The sequence below is a fragment of the Orycteropus afer genome, unplaced genomic scaffold (assembly GCF_000298275.1).
Source record: "Orycteropus afer afer isolate SDZICR_OR568_19922 unplaced genomic scaffold, OryAfe1.0 scaffold00122, whole genome shotgun sequence".
NCBI lineage: Eukaryota > Metazoa > Chordata > Mammalia > Tubulidentata > Orycteropodidae > Orycteropus > Orycteropus afer.
Genome location: NW_006921709.1, coordinates 3,776,612 through 3,798,780, shown reverse-complemented (window position 1 = coordinate 3,798,780; position 22,169 = coordinate 3,776,612). Strand labels below are relative to the sequence as shown.

General features: G+C 38.1%; 1 non-coding gene across 1 annotated transcript; it reads left to right on the top strand.

The window, feature by feature from the left end:
- The first annotated feature begins 5,093 nt into the window (after positions 1-5,093).
- On the top strand, positions 5,094-5,196 carry LOC122150330. Its single transcript, XR_006163609.1, has one exon. It is a non-coding gene; the product is annotated as a U6 spliceosomal RNA (small nuclear RNA).
- The last annotated feature ends 16,973 nt before the right edge of the window (positions 5,197-22,169 follow it).

Below are 22,169 nucleotides of genomic sequence, written 5' to 3'. Positions count from 1 at the left end.
CAAGGGTTATTATTGTTAATGTCATTTGGATCTTGGCTCAAAGCAAAAGATACCAGAAAGATGTTTACCTGTATTTTATTGACTATGCAAAAGCATTTGATTGTGTGGATCATAACAAGTGATGGGTGACATTGAGAAGAATGGGAATTCCAGAACACTTAATTGTAGTCATGAGGAAACTGTACACAGACTAGAAGGCTGTCATTCAAACAGAACAAGGGGCCACTGCATGGTTTAAAATCAAGAAGGGAGTGCCTCAGGGTTCTATCCTTTCACCATATTTATTCAATCTGTATGCTGAGCAAATAATCTGAGAAGCTGGACTATATGAAGAACATAGCATCAGAATTGGAGAAAGAATCATTAACAACCTGCAATATGCTGATGACACAACTTTGCTTGCTGAAAGTGAGAATGACTTGAAGCACTTACTGATGAAGACTGAAGAATACAGTCTGCAGTATGTATTATATCTCAGTACAAAGAAAACAAAAATCCTCACAACTGAACCTATAAACAGCATCATGATAAATGGAGAAAAGATTGAAATTGTCAAAGACTTCACATTGCTTGGCTCTACAGTTGATGGCAATGGAAGGAGCAGTCAGGACATCAGACAACATATAGCACTGAGCAAATCAGCTGCAAAGGACCTCTTTCAAGTGCTGAATAGCAAAGATGTCTCCTTGAGGACTAAACTGTTCCTGACACAAGCCATGGTGTTTTCAATCTCTTATGTGCATGTGAGAGCTGTACAATGAATTAGGAAAACTGAAAAAGAATTGATGCTTTTGAGTTGTGGTGCTGGCGAAGAATGCTGAAAGTACCATGGACTGCTAAAAGAACTAACAAATATGTCCTGGATGAAGTGCAGCTGGAATGCTCCTTAGAAGTAAGAATGGCCAGACTTCATCTCACTTCCTTTGGTCATGTTGTCGGAAGGGACCACTCCCTGGAGAAGGATGTCATGCTTGGTAGAGTGGAGGGTAGATGAAAGAGGGGAAGGAGCTCAACGAGATGGATTGACACAGTGGCTGTGGCGATGGGCTCAATGTATAGTAAAGATCATGGAGCTGGCGTGAGACCAGGCAGTGTTTTGTTCTGCTGTGCATAGGGTCACTATGAGTCAGAGACAACCTGATGGTACCTAACAACAACAACAACGACAACCAAAACAGATAATCTCTTGTGTAGTTAGATTAAGCAATGTTTTAAAATATCCACTGATGGACTAATGAGGACAGTGGGATCATTTCTTTAAATAGCAATCAGAACATATTTGTTAAGTACTCATTGTTTCCTTAGCCTGATTCAAAGACATCTATGCAATAAAAGAAGTAGAAGAAATGGCTCTAGCCTTAGAGTCAATTCCCAGCATTTGGCTTGGGAATAGCTCTATAGACAGACATGATAATCATTTGCTGATTTTTCAGGGATTATGTATACTAAATTATGTTGCATAATAATTATACCCAAATCCCCTGAAATCAGCTAAAAATGAGAAACATTAATGTAAATAAGATAAAAATTTGACAAATCAAATGTAAATAAGTAAAATTTTTCAAATGAGGATCAGACTAAGGTCTGAAAACTTTACAAACAGTTATTAGGATCTACAACTTAAGGCATTTTCTAAGATCTTGATTGCTGACTGCAGAAAACACTATACTACTTGGAATTTTCAGAGGACTAAATCTTTAAGGAGTGGCACTATTGAAGTGTACTGGTAAATGGCTGATCTTTACATCCAGAGTATATTTCACATATCCCACAGCTCTGTGCTGATCATTCTTAAAATTCTGATAAATGTAAGTAAGTCAGGATATGGGTAGTCAACTGGAGTTTGTGGGTAGAACGTTTAGGAGCTTAACTATTAGCCAAAAGATTGGTAGTTCAAATCCACCTAGAGGAACCTCAGAAGACAGGGCTGGAAATCTGCTTCTGAAAGGTCACAACTTTGAAACCCAATGGTGTACACATGGGGCCAACATGAGTAGGAATAGACTGGGCAGAAACTTACAACAATAACATAAACAGGACATCTGCAATAAATGCAGAGACATTTCTCTCTTGCCTCTGTGGTGGTTAAGGTTGTGTGTCAACTTGGCTGGATTCTGGTTTTTAGTGGCTTGGCATCCAGATGTGGTTATTCCCTAGATGAGATTGTAATCACTTCCATGGTGGAATCTTGTATGAACAGCTAAGTAGTTGATGGGGACTTCCTTCCAGGGTGTGGCCTGCTTCCAGTATATATGGTGAAGCTTTGAGAAAGGTCTCTAATTTTTGGCTCATTTTAGATCCTGCATTAGCCTGAATCCCTGGACTTGAAGTAGGGGCCTGCTGTGTTGCCTGCCAATCTTGGCAATGTTTCTGGAATTGAACCAGTGACCTGCTATGTTACCTGCTGGGTGGTTAAGTCAGTGTATCGACTTGGCTGGGCCTGGTTGTGTGACTAGGCAGCTGAATGTAGTTTTTCCCCATGGTGATATTAGTAATTAACTCCATGGTGAAATCTATTGGAGCAGCTGAGTAGCTGCTTTGGGTATGTGGTCTGCTTCCCATACATAAGAAACAGCTTTGGGAATGGTCTCTAGCATATGGCAGGCTTGGAGCCTGCATGTAGCCATGTCATTGTTCAGCAGCCTGACATGCTCTTCTGACCTTGGGACTTAGAATGGACTTGAAATAATGGCCTGCCATGTGGTTTGGTAACACAAGACTGTGCCATTTCATTTGTCGACCTTGGGCTTGTTAGCCTCAGCAGCCAATAGCTGTCTGAGTGAAAAGATAGCACTAGCTTCAGTGGACCAGGAGCAAGAGGCAGAGCTGAAGCCCAGGGTCGAGAGGCTTTCATCCAGCCCCTAGAGCCTGACACTTTGAGCTTGGACTTCTAGTCTCCTGAACTGTAAGAGAATAAACTCCTGTTTGTTAAGGCCATTCCATGTGTGGTATATTCTTGTCAGAGTGGCACTAGGTAACAGAAGACCTGCTGATCCTGGATTGTGCCATTTCACCTGCTGATCTTTGGTTCTTCAGCCTCAGAACCAGTAGTTGCATGAGTAAGAAGAAGCCTCCAGCTCCAGTGGACCTGGAACAAAAGGCAGAGCTGAAGCCCTGGGTCAAGGGGCTTCACTAAGCCCCCTACAGCTGGCACTCTGAATTCAGATTTCTAGCCTCCTAAATTGTAAAAGAATAAATTCCTGTTTGTTAAAACCATCCATTTGTGGCATTTCTGTTTGTTATAGCAAAAACAGAGAACTATGATGCCCTCAGACTTCTCCCTTCCTGGCTTCATCAGTCTTTGCCACATTTCATGAGATCCTAAACCATTGGAGTCCTAGGCCATATGTTGTTCCCCATTCTCATATGCCATATTTTGTTTGACAAGGCAGATGGTTCAGTTTTCTACTCTTCCTCTTCCTCTCAGAGTGCTATATTCATCTGGTTCCCAAAGTCCTTGTCTCTGCTTTGCTGCCCTTCTTGTTAATTTATTTGACCTCCTCAACTATCCAAAGGTCATCTGTCTGCTGCACTATCCAAGTCGATTTGTGCAATGAACAGAGATGCAGCTCTCTATTAGCTCTCAAACTTCTGTGTACTAGAATGCTGTGACAGTAGTCTGCATTTTAGAGAGAGACAGTGTAGCAAACAATTCTCTGGAATGTTTTCTGAGATTCCATTATTAAGCTTGAGTTTTTTATTAATGGCTCCAAATGGTCATTGTTGGAATTTTAAAATCATGCTTTGTGTGTCTGTGGGTGCCTGTGCATGTGTGTAGGAAGAGGGGTGGAAGCACTTAGAGTATGGGGGATGAAAATGAGGACTGTAGCTCGAAGATGCTTAGGTTCTAAGTCAAAATATCCAACTAAGGAAATTGTAAGGATTTTTTTTTGTTGTTGTTTAAATATTGCAGCCATTATTCTCAGATTTTAAGGCAATCCAGTATTCATTTGTTATTCACTCAGTGTACATCTCCTGAGACCTTGTCTATACCAGCTACTATGCTAGGGACTGGGCAATAAAATATATACCTGATGTTGAGGGACCACTTGCCCCAAGAGAAAGAGGCTATCATGGTATGATGTAACGAGTTCTGCAGTGGAAATATTTGCAATGTAGTATTATAGAATAAGCACTGAATAGTAAGCTTATGGAGGACAGGACCTGGGTCAAATTTATTGTTGTTACTTTAGTACCTAGCTCAGTGCCTGGCACATAGTAAATATGTGATAAACATTTAATGATTAAGTGAATGAATGAATAAATGGATGCACACTCTCCCCTCTTTATCAACTATTTCTCTCTTGTTATATTTCCAATTATCTCTCATTTTGATACATGACTTTCTGTCTGTAAGAACGGTTTACAAATGTTTTGATACATCTTCTATATTCCACTCTTTATTTGACAGCTAGTTTTAAATCAATAGTGTTTATTGATGAATGACTTCGTTTGTGGTCAGCCAGTGCCACCAGTTGCTGTATATAGAGTAAGTAGGTTGATACTTCATTTGGTAAAGCAAACAGTCTTCAGATGTCAAAGTGCTGAGGACATCTTTTGCATGTGGTCTTTCCATTTGCTTGGGATAAAGCAGGGAAGGAAGGAAAAGAAAGAGACTCCTGATACTTTGGGTCATCCTTTAAAAGGGAACAATTAAAAACAAAACTAAACAGCCAGTGACTTTCACTCCTATATAAAGTGAAGATTTTTCCTTTATGAAATGGCCTTGATACTTGCTCAAAATACAAAAGGTAACTTAATGATGTTTCCCTATATTTTAAATTTATAAAGCATTTTATAAAAACAAAATAGTATATAGAATAAAGAATAACCAAAATGAACATTCACTGAAGCAAAATGAGCTTAGAAATAGAAAATACTTGTTCCATATCCCATACTCCCTTACTCTTGTCCCTTCCCCTATCGTCTCCCACTATCTACTACCCAACATAATCATCGCTCTGAAGGTGAATAGTGAATACATTAGTTGTGGTATATCCATAAACAGAAAACTATACAGTAATGAAGAAGAATGAGCTACCACTTCATACATTGACATGGATGATTCTTAAAAAAACCAAACAAACACTTTTGCTCTCTTTGGCAGCACATATACTATAATAGGAATGATACAGAGAAGATCAGCATGGTCCCTGTGTAAGGATAATACAAATTCATGAGATGTTCCATATTCTTACCAGTATTGATTTGAATGAAGGGAAAGGCAATACACAAAAAACTTGTGAAAAGCAACAATACAATAACACTAAGGAAAAAGAAGTTGCTTTGTAAATTTTTACCCAAATCACAATTAAAAAAAAAAACTCTAAATAAATAAAACAAGTCATAGAAAAATTCTATGACACATTTATATAAATTCACATTGCAAAATCACATAAAACTTAATAATATGTCCTTTAAAGGGTGCATAAATAGCAAAACTCTAAAGAAAAACAAGGGACTAACCATTTTAAACATTATGTCTTTCTCAAAACTTTATATGATACACAAGTGATCACACTATGCCTTATTCATACAAATAAATAGAAACTTTATTCAATATCCATAAGATGGGATTCCTAAGGACAAATTAAGTGAATGTTTAGTTGATGCAAAGACTAGTTACATATCATGGAGCATGAGTAAAACATAAACTTTTGTTGTTTTCAGTCATTGTGATATAGGCTGTTGCTACAGCATATCTTAACTTGATAGACTATGCAGGCGTTTTTAATTTCTATAAATAGTGAAAATATGAGTCTAATTCATTTTGTACTATTGCAATATTTCTAGTGATGCTAACCAGAAGGTCAGCAGTTCAAATCCACCAGCCACCCCATGGGAGGAAGATGGGGTAATCTACTTCCATAAAGATTTACAGTCTCCCAAATCCTCTGAGGGTTGCTATGAGTTGACTCAGTGGCAGTGAGTTTGTTTTTTGGTACTGCAGTCCAAAAGAATGTGGGAGTTATTGAATAATCTCATTATTATCACATGAAAGTAAAATTTTGCTGAAGATAATTAAAAAAAGAAGTTGTAGCAGTACAGAGATAGGAAACCATCAGAAATTCAAGTTCGGTTCTGTTCTTGTTACCAAACCACATGACAGGCCATTAATTTAAGTCCATTGTAAGTCCCAAGGTTGGCAGACCATTGCAGGCTGCTGACCAATGACATGGCTACATGCAGGGTCCAAGAGTGCCGTAAACTAGAAACCATTCCCAAAGCTGCTGCTTATATACGGGAAGCAGACCACATACCCAAAGGCAGCTACTCAGCCATTCATAGTAGATTCTACCATGGAGTTGATTACCAGTCTCATCATGGGTAATACTACATCCAGCTGCCCAGCCACACAACCAGGCCTAGCCAAGTTGACAAAAAAAAATCATAACCACCACAGATTCAGAAGAAGGCTTAGAATGAAGGATATCATTGCTGATGTCAAATGGATTTTGGCTGATAGCAAAGAATACCAGAAAGATGTCACCTATATTTTATTGACTATGCAAAGGCAATAGATTATTTGGATCATAACAAATTATGGATAAACTTGCAAAGAATGGGAAATCCAGAACACTTAATTATGCTCAAATGAAACCTGTACATAGGCCAAGAAGCAGTTGTTTTAAAATTAGGAAAGGTGTGTGTCAGCGCTGTATCCTTTACATACTTATTCAGTCTGTATGCTGAGTTAATAACACACAAATCTGGGCTATATGATGAACACCATCAATATTGAAGGGTGACTCATTAACTATCTGTGATATGCAGATGACACAAACTTGTTTGCTGAAAGCAAGGAAGATTGAAGCACTTATTGATGAAGATCAAAGATGACAGCCTTCATTATGGATTATATTTCAATATAAAGAAAACAAAATCCTCACAACTGAACTAATAAGCAACACCATGATAAGCAGAGAAAAGACTGAAGTTGTCAGAGATTTCATTTTACTTAGATTAAAAATTTACATCCATGGAAGCAGCAGTCAAGGAATCAGATGTCAGTACACTGGGCAAATCTACTGCAAAAGACCTCTTTAAAGTGTTAAAGAGCAAAGACGTCACTGAAGACTAAGGTGCACCTGATCTAAGCCATAGTATTTTCAATAGCCCCATATGAAAGCTAAAGCTGGATAGTGATTGTGATAGTTAGAGCTGTGTGTCAACTTGGCTGGACTACAATTCTGTGTGGTTTAAGCTGTTGTGATGTGGTTATTCCCATGATGGGATCAGATAATTATGTTTTGAGCAGGCAATCTGTTGAAAGGGAGTTTCCCTAGGGGTATGGCCTCCTTCCAGTATATCTATGGACATCCTGGGAAAAGAGACATTCTTCTGTGGATCCGGATTCTGTTGTGCTGCCTACAACTGTCCATGAGTGAACAATTCACCACTCAGCCTGGAGATCTTGGATTTGTCATTTGTTGGAGTCAACAGCCAGTGTACTGCCTGCCAGCCTTGAGCTCCTCAGCCCCTGTGGCTGCAAGAATCGGGAAAAGCCTCCAGCTTGATGTGGAAAAGCCTCCAATTTGACGTTTGAACTTTGGACTTGCCAGCTTCTGTAAGTGTGTGAGCCATTTTCCTAAGATAAATTTCTCTGTATATACATATATATAAGCTTTACTGGTTTTGTTTCTCTAGAGAATTCAGTCTAACACAGTGAATAAGGATGACTACAGAAGAAGTGATATATTTGAATTGTAATGTTGGCAAAGATTACTGAATATGTCATAGCTGCAAGAAGAACAAATAAATCTGTCTTAGGAGAAAGATAGCCAGAATTCTCGTTAGAAGCAAGCGTGGCCAGACTTTGTTTCTCATACTTCAGTCATGTTACCAAGAGGGATATGGCCCTAGAGAAGGATATCATGCTTGGTAACATAGAGGGTCAGCAAAAAAGAGGAAGGCCCTCAACAAGATACATTGACACAGTGGCTGTAACAATGGGCTCAGCACGGCAATGATTGTGAGGATGCTGCAGGACCAGGCATTGCTTGGTTCCATTGTACATTGTGTTGCTATGAGTCAAAACCGACAACAGTCAGCACTCTTATTAAGATCTTTGATACCATTTATGTATAAACCAAAACCAAATTCACTGTCATCGAGTCAATTCTGGACATATAGCAACCTCTTTGGGAGCTCTGGTAGCATAGTGCCTAAGTCACTTGACTGGTAACCAGAAGGCTGGCGGTTCAAACCCACCAGCCACTCCTTGGAAGGAAGATGGGACAATCTACTTCTGTAGTGATACTGCCTCGGAAACCCAAGGAGGGGTCACTATAAGATGGATCCAACTCGATGGCACATAACAACAACAACAACATTTGGGTTTCCCAGGTGGTAAATATTTACCAAAGTAGAATGCCCAGTCTTCCTTTAGTGGAGTGGTTGGTGGGTTTGAGCTGTCAACCTTCTGGTAAGCAGTCAAATGCCTTAGGCACTATGCTACCAGAGCTCCTTTCATTTATGTATAGTATAAAAATATTATAAAATACTCTGTTCATTTTTATGGACACACACACAGATATATTCCTAAAGCGTGCCTCAAGTCTCAGACTGTAAGAGAGATAGGACAACTGAGAAGCTGAAGCAGAGAAATTGGTCTCTGACTTTTTTTTTAAATGTCAACAGACATCTTCTTGCACAGGTGGCAAGAAATCCTGTGGTCATGGGAAGGGGCTCTCAAAATATCTTCAGAAATCATCACTTTGATATTGCGCTTATAGGAAGCTTGTGGTGCATATGTGGAAGGGATAGGAAGGTCAGGGAAATGTATCCTTACAAAAGGGTCCTAAATATAAATAAACCAAAAAAGAAAAAATGACCCTCACTGCCATGGAGTCAACTCATGGTGACCATCATCTCTGGGTTCCCAAGGCTGTAAATCTTTATGGAAGCAGACTGCCCCATCTTTCTTCTGCAGAATGCCTGGTGAATTTGAACTACCAATGTTTAGATTAACAGTCAAATGCCTTAACCACTATACCATGAGTTTTAAACAGCAATGTAAATTATTTTTCCAGATAGATCAATATAAAGTTTTTGTTTGCATGCTCTGAATTTAATTATATTCCTTTTTATTACACAGAATGAAAAACCAAAAATATACTTTATCGTATGGAAAACCATGAAGTTCCTGCTTCTTTGATTACCCTGGACACTACGTGTTGACATTCCCTATGACCAGGAAACTGAAAAGTTTCACTCTAAGAAATATTTGAAATATACTTTTACATATTGCCAGTAATTTATCCTTCTGTCTCAAAACTAACCAACAAATGACACTTATTCTAAGCTGAAGAAATTCTTATTATTGTTTAGTCATAACTCATATAAGGAACAGCAATAACAGAACATATTACCTCATTTCTTTCATGCTAACCCTGTTCCTCAGATGAGTCAGGACATTGCTCTACTTTTGTTAATGTGATAAACTAAGACCAAAGGACAGCATGGTTGGAATGAAGGTTAAATCCATTCAGTCTTCTGGTGACTTCCTATTGTCCTTAAGATTGAGCCCTAAATCATTGACATGGTCCAGCTGCCCAGTGCTATGTCTCTCTCCCTCATTATATTTTACCATTTACTCATCCAATCCCTCTGCCTTTTTTCAGTTTCTCAAGATGTTTACCTATCATATTTTGTTGCTGTAAAACACTTTTCACATTTTCAACAAGACAACTCCTCTCATCTATCAGGTCTTACATTAAATGTCTTCTTCTTTTTTTTTCTCCCCCAGGAAAACATATGAAAGCAGTCTTGGTTAGATCTTTTCAGTAAGTTTTCATTTGTTGTTGTTAGGTGTTGTCGCTTGGTTCACACTTAGTGACTCTACAACGGAATGAAACACTGTCCAGTCTTACATCATCCTCACAGTTGTTGCTATGCTTGAGACCATTGTTGCAGCCACTGTGCCCCTCCATCTCTTTGTCACTCTTCCTCTTTTTCACTACTTTAATAAGCTTGGTATCCTTCTCCAGGAATTGTTCCATCCTGACAACATGGCCGAAGTACATGAGACGAAATCTTGCCATACTCACTTCTAAGGAGCACTTCGGCTATACTTCTTTCAAGACAGATTTGTTCACTCTTCTGGCAGTCCATAGTACATTCAAAATATTTTGCTAACACCATAATTTCAAGGTATCATTTCTTCTCCAGTATTCCTTATTCATTGCCTACGTTTTGTATGTTTCTAAGGCAATTGGAAATACCATGCCTTGGGTTGGGGCACCTTAGTTCTCAAAGTGACATCTTTGCTTTTCAACATCCTAGAGAGGTCCTTTGCATCAGATTTGCCCAATACAATATGACATTTGATTTCTTTTTTTTTTTTTTTTTTTTTTTTTATTAGGATTTGGGTGAAGATTTACAGAGTAAATTCACTTTTCATACAGCAGTTCACATATATTTTGTCTCATGTCATTGACCAAAATTTACAATGCAGCAGCTCTCCTCCCACTTCCTCCCCATAGTTACCTCCTCCCAGTGTCCATCCCTTCATACTCTTCTGCACCCTGAGCTGTCTCCCTGTGCATAATCTTCTCTGTATCGTTCCAATTTTAGTATATGTGCTGCCGAAGCAAGCACGATATTTGATTTCTTGATTGCTGCTTCTAATGGGCACTGATTGTGGATCCAAAAAAAAAAAAAAAATAGAAATCTGACAAATTCAATCTTTTCTCTGTTTAACATGATATTGTTTACTGGTCCAGTTGTGAGAATTTTTGTTTCTTTTATGTTGATACATAATGCATACTGAAGGCTGTAGTCTTCAATCTTCATCAGTGAGTGCTTCAAGTCTTCTTCACTTTCAGCAAGCAGGGTAGTGTCATCTGCATATCACAGGTTGTCAATACATCTTCCTGAAATCTTGATGCCACATTCTTTTTCATGTAGTCCAGCTTCTTGGATTATCTGCTTAGCATACAGATTGAATAATTATGGTGAAAGAATGCAAACTTGATGCACACCCATCCTGATTTTAAACCAGGCAGTCAATATTCCCTTGTTCATTTCAAACAATTGTCTCTTAATCTATGTACAGATTTCACATGAGCACAATTAAGTGTTATGGAATTACCATTCTTCAAAATGTTATCTGTAATGTGTTATGATCTACACAGTCAAATGTCTGCATAATTGAAAAAAAAAGTCAACATCTTTTCAGTATTCTCTGTGTTCAGACAAGATCCACCTGACATCAGTAATGATATCCCTTGCTCCAATGTCCTCTTCTGAATTCAGGTTGGCTGGTAGTACTATTTATAGCACTGCTACAATCATTTTTTGAATTATTCTCAGCAAAATTTTACCTTAAAATTTTGACATGAAAGACATTGTTCAATAATTTCCACATTCTGTTGAATTACCTTTTTTTGGAAGGAGCTCAAATATGGATCTCTTCCACTAGGTGGTCAGGTCACTGTCTTCCAAGTTTCTTGGCATAGACAAGTGAGCACTTCTGGCATTGCTTTTAAAATTTTTTGAAACATCTCAGCTGGCATTCTGTCAATTCCTGGAGCCCTGTTTTTTGCCAATGTCTTCAGTGCAGCTTGGACTTCTTCCTTAAATATTATTTGTTCATGATCATATACCACCTTCTGAAATGTTTGGATGTTGACCAATTCCTTTTTATACAGAGACTTTGTGTATTTATTTCATCATCTTTTGATGCTTCCTATATCTTTCAATATTTTGCCCTTAGAATTCTTCAATATTGCAACTCAGGCTTGATTTTTTTTTTTTTAAGTACTTTCAGCTTGACAAATGCCTACCATGTCTTTCCCTTTTGATTTTTACCTCTATGTAGTTACACATATCATTATAGTACTTTGTTTTCTCGAGCTGCCATTGAACATTGAGATGTTCAACTCTTTCACTTCATCATTTCTTCTGTTTGCTTTAATTACTCTACTTTCAAGAATATCAGAGTCTACTCATATTCATTTTAGTCTTTTCTTTCTGTCCTCTCTTTTTAATGACCTTTTGCTTTCTTTATGTATGATGTTCTTAATGTCATCCTGCCACTCATCTTAGTGTTCAATTTTTCAAATTTATTCTAAGATAGTGTCCAAATTCAGATAAGATATACTCCATGTCATACCTTGGCTATCATAAACTTGTTTTAATTATTTTCAGCTTCAGTCTGAACAATTGATAGTCTGTTTTGCAGTAGGCCTTTGGCCTTGTTCTGACTGATGACATTGATCTTCTCCATTGTCTCTTTCCACAGATGTTTTCAGTTTGATTCCTCTGTAATCATCCAGTGAGGTCCAAGTGTTAGTAGCTATTTTTGTGGCTGAAAAAAGGTATTTGAAAATAACTTTTCATAGCATTCTGTATTTTTTCTTTATAGAAGTTATTATACACATCATAATTAAATAATTACTTTTCTAATGTCTGTAAAAGCTTCATGAATTCTCATAGAGTGCAAGTCTTATTCATTCTTGTATTCCCCATGTTAACTGAAAGGTTCGTTGGTTGAAACTACAAGTTGCTCCATGGGAGGAAGATAAGGAAGTCTGCTTCTGAATAGATTACAGGCTTGGAAACTCTATGGGGCAGTTCTGCTCTGTCCTATGAGGTCACTATGTGTTGGAATCAACTCAATAGGAGTGGGTGGTAAGGAGTTCTGGTTGCACAATCGTTAAATGCTCAGTTGCTAACCAAAAGTTTGGTGATTTGAACCTACTCAGCTGCTCCATGAAAGAAAATCTGGAGATTTACTCACATAAAGGTTACGGCCTAGGAGTCAGTAGATCTATGGGGGCAATTCAACTCTGTCTCATGGAGTCACTGTGAGTTAGAATTTATTCCAAGCAACCTAACAACAACAAAAACATCTTTTATTACGTTGTTACACAAGCAGTATGTTGATCCCAAGTCTTATAGCTGTCCATATTTTGACTCATTTCCAAGACAACTGCATAGGGTTCTTCTGCACTCCTGTGAGGAGAGGACTGTTCCCCTTCCCTGGAAGTTTGATGTTTATGCTTAAGACACACACTCTTCTGCCTCTGGCCTGCATGTAGTGATCTTCCTTATTCTCTTTTCAGCTCAGACGGCTATCTTGACCTTTTACCTTAACTGAGGAAAAGCTTTCACTTCCAGGCCCTGACCCAACTCTGCAATTAAAAATGTCCTCCAAAGGCCAGCCACGTCTGCAATGCCTGGAACTTGGTAGACATCAAGATCTCAGCCTCACCCCAGTTCATTGAATTGGAATCTGCATGTTAATAAGATGCTCTGGTGATTCATATGTTCATTAAGTTTAAGAAACTGCTATAAACTCCAGGCCCTTACTCTAGACTCTGCACGGATGTCCTATTAGCTACCTCTGACTCTATGAATAAAGGCATCATGTATTGTCATTTGCATTGTATCAGTTTTCTGTTTTAGTTAGTTTGTTTTGGATGTATTCCATTCACCTTTTATCTGTTTCAGACCGGTTATTGCTAAAACTGATGTAACTACATATGGATGAAGTTGTCCTTGTTAATTAGTGCATTGGTCTCTATTTTTCTTTAATACATATACACACAAACACACATATTTTGGTGAGGGCCTTGTTCACATGATGTTGTGTAGCACTGAGTCAATTTCAACTCATAAAGAGTGCTAATTCAGGACTATCCTGTGTAAAGACATCTTGAGAAATAACTGACTGGAACACTCTGTTGAAGGTCTAAAGATGTATATTCTATCCAGCCTCTAAACACAGAAAGCATTTGTTCCTAATTGATTTTGCAGATCTCTCAGGAAGCTTCCTTCTGTGTGTGGGCTCCTTTGGATTGCATGTTTTATTATATCTAGAAGTTATCCTCTCTTGGTATTCACAGAATTTAGCTTATTATTTGTAATTAGTTTTGTTTGACTCATGAGAGAGCTAATCTATTTTTTCACTGTAAACACCTGAATGACAATCTTATATAATCATGTTGTCTGCATGCTGTTGCTTCCATTATATTTTTTAAAATCAAATTTTTGAAAGGATAACAAAATTTAAATTATACATTCGCAAGTGTTTTGTGGAGAAAAAATTAAGAGAACACTGTACAGAGATCTGATGGATCACATGCTTCCATTTGTTAATTCTGTCTCAAACCAAAAAGACCAAACTCATTGCCATCGAGTCAGATCTGACTCATAGCAATCCCTCCTTGGGCTTCTGAAGTGGTATCTCTATGGAAGTAGATTGCCCATCTTCCTTCCGAGGACTGGCTAGTGGGTTTGAATTGCCAGTCTTCTGGTTAGCAGTCAGATGCCTTTGGCACTAAGCCAAAAATCTAATTTTCTACAATCACCCTGCCAACTCCAAGTCTGAATTAATATAATACCAAAAATCCAAACCAATTGTTGTCGAGTCAATTCCTACTCTAGTGACCCTGTAGGACAGAGTAGAACTACCCCTTGAAAACTAGGGTTTTCAAGGCTGTAATCTCTATGGAAGTAGACTATCACATCTTTGTCCCACAGAGCAGATGGTAAGTTTGAATTGCCAACCTTTTGTTTAGCAGTAGAGCATTTAACCACTGTGCTATCAGGGCTCCTCTTAATATAAGCACCCCTATATTGAATTGGGCTCATTCTATGCACAGTATTTTTAGTCTTTGATCAAAGAGAACTACTACCTTAATTCCTTCTTGCAAAAAAAAAGAAAAAAAAAAAAAAACTCATTGCCGTTGAGTCGATTTGACTCATAGAGACCCCTCCTTGGGTTTCTTAGGCAGTATCTCTACAGAAATAGATTGCCCAGTCTTCCTTCTGAAGACTGGCTTGTGGGTTTGAACCTCCAGCCTTTTGGTTAGTAGTAAAATGCCTTAGGCATTACGCCACCAGAATTCTCTGTAACTATCTCCGTGCGTAACTACCGTGTACCACAGATTTTGCTGCGGCGTTCCTTTATTTGTTAAAATCTGGAAAGAACATGACACTCCCTTCTTGCTTTCTTTGTTAACCCCTAGCTATTGATTTTTCTCCTTCCTTTCTGGGAGCTCCCTCTCTTCCTCTTCACAGGCTTATCTTTCTCTACTTAGCTATTGTTTTGGGGGATTCCTTAAAGCTCAAGTCTGGACCTTCCTCCTCATTCATTATATATTTTCTCCATAGAGGTAATGTTTAGATGCATATTTGTCTTTGATTTGGGCCTCTCATCTGACCTCTGGTCTTCTATATTCTGATGGCAACACAATATCTGCAATTAAATGATTTAAAGGCAACTCACACTCAGCATGTGCAAAACTGAATTCATGAGTGTCCTCTACACCTGGCTGTAGCTGAAGGAAACTGGAAAAATCCCTCTGGGTCTGTGTTCTCCCTTGGTTTACCTTAATAGTGAACTGAGACTACCTTTAGATGGTCACCTAATCACTGAAGAAAATTCTTTCCTAGCCCTGGAGATGGTTGAGGTAGAATCTAGAAGCTCTTGGTGTCAGACCCACATATGCTTGACTGCCCTTGAAGCTACTTACAGAGTTTCCCATACATCGATGACATCTTTATCTCTCTACCTGAGTGCATGGTCTACACATAAAGGTATGTTCAGGCAGTAGTACTTGAGGAAGGCTGGAAGGATTGGGGGTTTAACAACCCAGGAACTACCTTTAATCAATAAGGAATTAGAGTTGGTGAATAAAATACTCTAGTTTCCTGGCCACTTGGAAGGAGAATTTCAAGCTGTGTTTCCTACATTCTTCCAAAGGTCCCCAGAGGCTTGAACACCAGTTCCCCACCATAATAAGCTGTTCATTAATCCACCCTTATTGGTTTTCAATTTCCTTTTTCACTTTCCCACTCCCTCTGTGCTTACTGAAGTCATGTCCAAGTAGAGATTTTCACCCAAAATAAATTATTTTCTCAGGAAAACCCAAACTAAAGCACTCAGCATCTTTGGAGATGTATAGCCCACTGTGATCACCTCTTACTTTCCCTCCCTTTAACAATCTGTGGTGACCAAACTCCGTATGGGTGAGTTTATTTGACATACCCTCATGTTACATTTTAGGAGCTCAGATGGAGTAGTGCCTAAGGCATTTGACTGATAACCAGAAGGCTGGTGGTTCAAACCCACCAGCCACTCCTTGGAAGGATGATTGGGCTATCTCCCTCTGTAGAGATACTGACTTGGAAACCCAAAGAGAGGTCACTATGTAATCAATAAGGAATTAGAGTTGGTTAGATCTGACTCCACGGCAGTGAGGTTTTTTTTTTTTTTTTTTTTAATGTTAAATTTTGGGCAAAGGACTTGTGAAAATCATCACATAAAAGTGAGCTGGTATGTTTAGTTGAAGAATATATCGTGTGAGTTTTTTGTATAACCATCCAAGAAACTAAACTCACAGCTGTTGACTGGATCTGACTCACAGCCACCCCTCCTTGGGTTTCCAAGATGGTATCACTATAGAAGTAGATCGCCCAATCTTCCTTCTGAGGAGTGGCTTGTGAGTTGGAACCACCAGCCTTCTGGTTAGCAGTTAAATAGCTTAGTCACTACACCAGTAAAAAACAAACAAACAAACAAAAATAACCTGAAAAAGATAGGCAATCAGAGTGACGACCGTTGGCCATCAGTGTACACAGTTCTCTTCTAGTGTGTTGTTGTTGTTAGGTGCCATCGAGTCATCTCTGTCTCATAGTGACTCAATGCGCATCAGAACAAAACACCTCTCAGTCCTGCTCCAGCTTCACGATCCTTGCTATACTTGAGCCCATCACCACGGTCACTGTCAATCCATCTCGTTGAGGGCCTTCCCCTCTTTCATCGACCCTCCACCTTACCAAGCATGACATCCTTCTCCAGGGAATGGTCCCTTCTGACAACATGACCAAAGTAGGTGAGATGAAGTCTGGCCATTCTCATTTCCAAGGAGCATTCAGACTGCTCTTCCTGCAGGACAGATTTGTTAGTTATTTTAGCAGTCCACGGTACTTTCAGCATTCTTCGCCAGCACCACAACACAAAAGCATCAATTCTTCTTTGGTCTTCCTTATTCATTATCCATCTCTCACATGCATATGAGACAATTGAAAATAACATAGCTTGTGTCAGGCACACCTTAGTCCTCAAGGAGACATCTTCAGCACTTAAAAGAGGTCCTTTGAAGCCAATTTTCCCAGTGGTATACCTCATCTGATGTCCTGACTGCTACTTCCACTGGCGTCAATTGTAGAACTAAGCAATATGACGTCTTTGACAACCTCAATTTTCTCTCCATTTATTGCTATGCTGCTTATAGGTCCAGTTGTGAGGATTTTCATTTTCTTTATATTGAAATGTAAATCATACTGCAGCTGTATCTTTCAATCTTCATCAGTAAGTCCTTCAAGTCATTCTCACTTTCAGTAAGCAAAGTTGTGTCATCAATGTATCGCAGGTTGTTAATGATTCTCCCTTCAATCTTGATGCCACGTTCTTCTTCATATAGTCCAGCTTCTCAGATTATTTGCTCAGCATATAGATTGAATAAGTATGGTGAGAAAATACAACCCTGACACACTCCATTCTTGATTTCAAACCATACAGTGTCTCCTTGTTCTGTTCAAACGCCAGCCTCCTGATCTATGTACAGGTTCCTCATGAGAACAATCAAGTGTTCTGGAATTCCCATTCTTCCCTGCATTATTCACAATGTGTTATGATCCACACAAATGCTTTTGCATAGTAAGTAAAACACAAGTGAACATCTTTCTGGTATTCTTTGCTCTGAGCCAAGATCCATCTGACAGCAGCAATATCACTTGTTCCATGTCCTCTTCTGAATCCAGCTTGCATTTCTGGAAGTTCTTTGTCAATATACTGCTGCAACCATTTTTTAATTATCTTCAGTAAGATTTTACTTGTGTGAGATATTAATGATATTGTTTGACAATTTCCACATTCTGTTGGATCACATTTATTTGGAATGAGTAAAAATATGTATCTCTTCCATTCAGTTGGCCAGGTAGCTGTCTTTCAAATCTCTTGGCATAACTGAGTGAGTGCCTCCAGTGCGGCATCTATTTGTTGAAATATCTCAATGAGTATTCCATCAATTCCTGGAGACTTATTCTTCGCCAATTCCTTCATTGCAGCTTCAACTTCCTCCTTCAGTGCCATTGGTTCTAGATCATATGCCACCTCCTGAAATGGATGAAAATCAACCAGTTCTTTTTGGTACAGTGACTCTGTGTATTCCTTCCATCTTCTTTTGATACTTCTTGTATCATTCAATAATTTTCCCACAGAATCTTTCAATATTGCAACTTGAGGCTTAAATTTTTTCCTCAGTTCTTTCAGATTGAGAATGCCTGGCATATTCCTTCCTTTTTGTTGTCTAACTCCAGATATTTGCACATTTCGTTATAGTAATTGGGTTTGTCTACTTGACCTGCCCTTTGAAATCTTCTGTTCAGCTATTTTATCTTCTCATTTCTTCCATTTGCTTTAGCTACTCTCTTCTCAAGGACAAGTTTCAGAGTCTCTTCTGATATCTCTTTTGGTCTTTTCTTCCCTTCTCATCTTTTTAGTGACCTCTTGCTTTATTCATGATGTTCTTGATGTTGTCCCACAGTTCCCCTGGTTTTTGGTCATTGTGTTCAATACATCAAATCTATTCTAAATTCAGGAGAGATATATTCAAGATCATATTTTGGTTCTTGTGGACTTGTTTTAATTTTATTGAATTTCAAGTTGAACTTGCATATGAGTGTTGAAGGTCTGTTCCACAATCAGCTCCTGGACTTGTTTTGGCTGAAGATATTTGAGCTTTTCCTTTGCCTCTTGCCCCAGATGTAGTCAATCTTCTAGTGTAGTGTGTTCAATAAAAATTTCTATGATGATGAAAATTTTCTATATCTGTGGTGGTCAATTTGATAGCCACTAGCTAAATGTGTCTATTGAGTACTCAAAAGGAAACTAATGGGACTGAGGAGATGAATTTTTAATTCAATTTCAATATAACATTTAACAACCACATGTGGCTAATATCTACCATATTGAGCAGTGAAATTCTAGAGTTTCCTATCTTAGTAAATGGTACTACCTTCCCCAAAGCCATAAAAGCCAAAAACTTCAGAGTCCATGCTAACACCTCCCTGTCCTTCACACCCATTATACAATTCTTCACAAGGTCTTATTAACATCCCCTTATTGTCTTTCTAACAGGAGCCTGTTGGAGCAATGATGCTTAATGGAAAGTTTGGCAGTTCAAATCCACCTAGTGGTGCCATGCAAGAAAGACCTGGTGATCTGCTTTGGTAAAGATTACACTCTGGAAAACCCTATAGGGCAGTTCTCTCTGTTACATGGAGTTGCTATGAGTCAAAGTCAACTTGATGGCACAAAACAACAACCACACCACAATTATCTCTCAGAGACTGGTTGCTGTTCAGTGGTAACAATTATGTCTTCCATGTGAGAGACTATTGAATTTTATTAGTTCTGTTTTGCGTGGGGTCACCAACTAACAGCAACAATAAATTATGTCCTTAATTATCAGCTTCTTTCTATCTCCCCTGCTGACTCTGAAAATACAGCTGCCATTTCTTCTCACATTGACTATTGGAGCAGCCTTCTGGCTTTTCCTCCCTATACTTACTTTTTGTCTCCTTAAATGTTACTAAAACTCTGTCAAGGTAGTGGTCTTCACTGTAGTAAGCAATAAATTTGTCTTTGCTTCTGGCCCAGGTTAAAGAGGTAGTATTTTCAGGGAATTGACAGTTTAATATGCTTGCCCCCAGTGAGTGTCATAAACTCTGTGTGCAAAAATGTCACTCAGCAGACACTGTTTGATTATGATGAGAGATTTTGTTTTTTTCCTTCTTTCCAACTGCAAAGTGAAATGTTTTGAGATACTTGCTGGTTCCCTACCTGAGTCAGATCCAACTCATAGCGACCCCTTCTTGGGTTTCCAAGGCAGTATCTCTACAGAAGTAGATTGCCCAACCTTCCTTCTGAGGAGAAGCTGATGGGCTTGAACCAGCAGTCTTCTGGTTAGCAGTCAAATACTTTAGGCACTATGCTACCAGAGGTCCTACTGAAAGAACTAGAATCAGAAAACAGACACCATCTCAACTGTTTGGAACTCGCAAGAGCCAGCAGAGAACTGCCTTACCAACTCCTTCATCACCCTCAACAACATTGTAAGGAAAGTTTCTTTTGCCATCATTTCATCTACTATTATATTTAGAAGACAATAAAACACAAGTACCTCCAGAAATGGTAAAACATATTGTGTGTTTATGAAGGATAAAAATGTGTTAAAACACCAAATGACTATGCATTTGTTTGTTCATAATTATCATTTAGAATAGTGTCCTAACAGAAAATACAGAACAATTAGAAAATTCACTAGAGGCCATTAAGGTGTTTAAAGAATTAAATTAATGATTGCAAAGAGTATAGTATTCACACAAGTGCCATTTCTGTTGCAGAGCATAAATGGTTTCTTGAGAGCAGAAGAAAATTTTATTTAACTTTCTGGGATGACCAATCCTCTATAATTAAGAGGGAGTCTGTCAAATTTGCAACTTTCTATCTTTATTGGGAAAATGTTTTTATGCCCACTGAAACAGTTCTAAAAATGTACTTTATACTGATTGAAAGTGTCTCGTATTTATTTATATCAGGCTTTGTGATTTACCCAGAAACCAGAAGGACCACTAAATGTGAGGTATTTTGAACAAAGATTTATAATTTTGACTTGAGTTACAAGGTGGAGTAAGGATGCTTTCTTACTTCATTTTGCTGGAATCCAATCAAGTCCTCCTCAGAGAGCTTTCCTTTGGTCACGATAACATTATCTGTGAGAAAGATTTGTAATTAGAACATTAATAAATGGAAGTAAGAAATGGCAGCTAATATAAATTAAATCTTACTGAGGGCTAGGGAGACAGTGTGTAAAGCTTCAATGGCATTATCAGCTTTAATATTGTCAACATCTTGTGAGGCATGTGCTACTCTCATTCATGTTACACATATTGGGAAACTGAAGCTTTAAAATTAAATAACCTGCTCACAGAAACACACCTAGTGAGTAGCTATGTTGGACTCAACTTTGTTTTCCTTAACCATGAAGTACCTTCTTGTTACCACTATGCTATATTGCTAGATGCAATTTCTTAAGAGCAAGGACCATATCTCATATTTCCAAAATAAATAAATAAATACATACATAAATAAAAAGCATTGCTATCAAATCAATTCCGACTCATGGTGCCTCCATGTATCAGAGCAGAGCTATGGTCCACAGAGTATTCAATGGCTCATTTTTTGGAACTAGGTGGACACGTCTTTTCTTCCTTGCCTCTGGATGAACTCAAACTGATAACCTTTCCACTAGGACCTGAGTACATTTACCGTTTGCCCGTCCAGAGACTCATAATTTCTGTAGAGTAAGTATATGTGTGCACATGTTACACAAAATATAATAATTTCTTAATTAACTTAATTCACATGAAGTGATCTGAACAGATGAGAAACAAATATATGCTATACATGATAACATAATTCAGTGCAATTTTTTCTCTCTCAAAAATATAAGCAGAAAACTACATCATCACTTACAAAAACCGAAGGAGTCAAGTTTCTTTCATTCATTTAATAAACTTTTATTCACTCTGTGTTTACTATGGGCCAGACATTGTGCCAAATTTCCTAGAAGCAGAGTTGGGAAAAACACAATTCTTACTTTCAAGTCTAATTGTAAAAAGAGACCGGGAATTCAATAATATAAATGCAATGTGATATGGAACACAGTAGAAAGTCCAGAAATAGAATCACACAAGTTCAGCCAAGAAATGCAAAAACAATTCAATGGAGAAAGAGCAGTCTTTTCAGCAAATGATATTAGAACAATGGGACAATTGATACAAAAATAAACTTTGGTTTAAAACTTACACCTTATACAAAAATTAACTCAAAATTCATCATAGATATAAGTATAACATGTAAATCTACCATTTTTTTTTTAGATGAGAATAGGAAAAAAATCTTTGCGGCTAATGGTTAACCAAGCAGTTCATAGACATAATGTCTAATGCATTATACCCCCAAAAAACAAAAAGCAGTAAATTGGATTTTGCCAAATCTAGGAACTTCTGCTCTGTGAAAGAACCCTATGAATAGAATGAAAGAGCAAGTCACAGATAGGGAGAAATATTTGTAAACCAACAAAATAAAT